The sequence below is a fragment of the Bison bison genome, unplaced genomic scaffold (assembly GCF_000754665.1).
Source record: "Bison bison bison isolate TAMUID 2011002044 unplaced genomic scaffold, Bison_UMD1.0 scf7180017864365, whole genome shotgun sequence".
NCBI classification, from domain to species: domain Eukaryota; kingdom Metazoa; phylum Chordata; class Mammalia; order Artiodactyla; family Bovidae; genus Bison; species Bison bison.
The window spans coordinates 3,235,014-3,237,556 of NW_011494937.1; the positions used below are offsets into that span (position 1 = coordinate 3,235,014).

Genomic DNA, 2,543 nt, shown 5'->3' on the forward strand with positions numbered 1-2,543 from the left:
GTAGTATTGGAAAAAAATGTACAGTATTTAGAAGTTATTCAAAAATTACTTGGAGAAGGAGGAAATGAGTAGAGGAACTTGAAGTGAAGAATTATTTACATTAAAAAAATTTTTTTTGGCTGCCTCACCCGGCATGCAGGTTCCTAGTTCCCCGACCAGGGGTCGAACCTGTGCCCCTTGCAGTGGAAGCATGGAGTTTTAATTCCTGGACCACCAGGGAAGTCCCTAAATATTTTTAGAATTTAAGGCATAGAAGAAAATTTATCTCAAACAAATGATGTCTGTGTATCCACTTCATAGTAACTCATGTCTATATTTTCCAGTACACTTATCAACAACATAGAATCAGAAAACCAGACAGACGTCTCAGAATTCCTCCTCCTGGGCCTCTCTGATAATGCAGACCTGCAGCCCCTCCTGTGTGGGCTCTTCCTGTCCATGTACCTGGTCACCATGCTCAGGAATCTGCTCATCATCCTGGCCGTCAGCTCTGACCTCCACTTCCACACTCCCATGTACTTCTTCCTCTCCCACGTCCTTTGCTGACATCTCTTTCATCTCCACTATAGTCCCCAAGATGCTGTTGAGCATCCAGACAGAGAACAAAGCCATCACCTATGCAGGCTGCCTCACTCAGATGTATTTTTTCATGGTTTTCATTTGTACAGACAATTTACTCCTGACCATCATGGCCATCTGCCACCCACTGTATTATGTGATCATCATGAACCCCTGTCTCTGTGGTCTGCGGCTGCTTCTCTCTTTGTTCGTTAGCATTCTGAATGCCCTGATCCACAGTCTGATGGTGTTGCAGTTGTCCTTCTGCACAGACTTGAAAATCTCCCACTTCTATGAACTTGCTCAGATCCTCAAACTTGCCTGTTCTGATACTCTTATCAAGGACATCCTGGTGTATCTGGTGACTAAGCTGTTACATGTTGGTCCTCTCTCAGGTGTAATTTCCTCTTACATGCAGATTGTCTCCTTCATCCAGGGAATCCCATCCATTGGTGGGAGGTATAAAGCTTTTTCCACCTGTGGATCTCACCTCTCTGTCATTTTCTTAAATTATGAGACCTGTGTTGGGATCTACCGTAGTTCTGCAGCTACTCTCTCTCCCCCAGGAAGAGGGAAGTATGATGTACACTGTGATTATTCCAATGATGAACCCCTTCATCTACAACCTAAGGAACAGAGACATAAAGGTAGCCTTGAGGAAATTCATCTCCAGAACGTTTTCTTTTTCATGATTCTGTCATCAACTTTTGGTGTGGGCTTCTAGAATGAGTCAAAGGGAATGAAATATTGGGTATGCCAGAATTTCTGTTTCTTTCAAAATTTAATTCTAGTAAAGTTTTCAAGTCACGTATTTTAAATCCTACTATCCTGGGAATTCCCTAGCAGTCCAGTGGTTAGGACTCCATGCTTCCACTTCAAGGGGAATGGGTTTGATCCCTGATCAGGGAACTAAGATCTCCCAGTTTGCTGAAATGCACACTCCCCAAAAAATCCTTCTATCTTGTGTTTTACTACCTGTCATTTATCAAGCAACTTAACTGAGTTCAGTTTGATATCTATAAAATAGGCAAAATATTACATACTTAATAGTGAAACAGGAAATATATGTGTACAGAAATTTATCTAGATTAAGCACTAGTAAAATCAAATGTGTAATTATCAGGTGCCAACAGAAGTCAATTAATCTCCATAAAGCTGGAGGAAAAAAATCATTATTATCAGGTGTGCAGTTCATGTGTTTGTATACTTGTGAACACGCATTTGCTTTAGCATTATACATTGATAAGCCAATTCTCATTTCATCCTCTTCCTTTTGAGTCATCTTCATTTTCCTCATTTATACAGATACATTGATTAGAATAAAGTGAATTGGGAGTTTTTTTTTCATCCATAAGTTATATAGAAATGCGTTTCTTCGTTTCCAAATATGTGGAGGATCTATTTTTATCCCTTTGTTAGTGGCTTTTAGTATCATTGCATTGTGGCTAGAGAACATACTCTGCACAATTTAAATTCTTTGAAATTTAAGTGTAGAATGCAGCACTTGTGCTCAAACTTAGTAGATGATCTGTTTGTGCTTAAAGATTATTTCAGCAGTGATCAAGTGCATTTTCTGTATATGCCCACCCATTAGGTCAATCATGTTGAAATCTGACTTTTTTGTCTCCTTGTATCAATCATCAAGTCAGTTCAGTTCAGTTCAGTTCAGTCACTCAGTCGTGTCCAATTCTTTGTGACCCCATGAATCGCAGCACGCCAGGCCTCCCTGTCCATCACCAACTCCCGGAGTTCACTCAGACTCACGTCCATTGAGTCGATGATGCCATCCAGCCATCTCATCCTCTGTCTTCCCCTTCTCCTCCTGCCCCCAATCCCTCCCAGCATCAGAGTCTTTTCCAATGAGTCAACTCTTCGCATGAGGTGGCCAGAGTACTGGAGTTTCAGCTTTAGCATCATTCCTTCCAAAGAAATCCCAGGGCTGATCTCCTTCAGAATGGACTGGTTGTACCTCCTTGCAGTCCAAG

The 2,543-nt window shown here is 41.3% G+C and overlaps 1 pseudogene; it reads left to right on the forward strand.

The window, feature by feature from the left end:
- Positions 1-306: 306 nt before the first annotated feature.
- LOC104999924 lies at positions 307-1,250 on the forward strand (annotated as a pseudogene).
- The last annotated feature ends 1,293 nt before the right edge of the window (positions 1,251-2,543 follow it).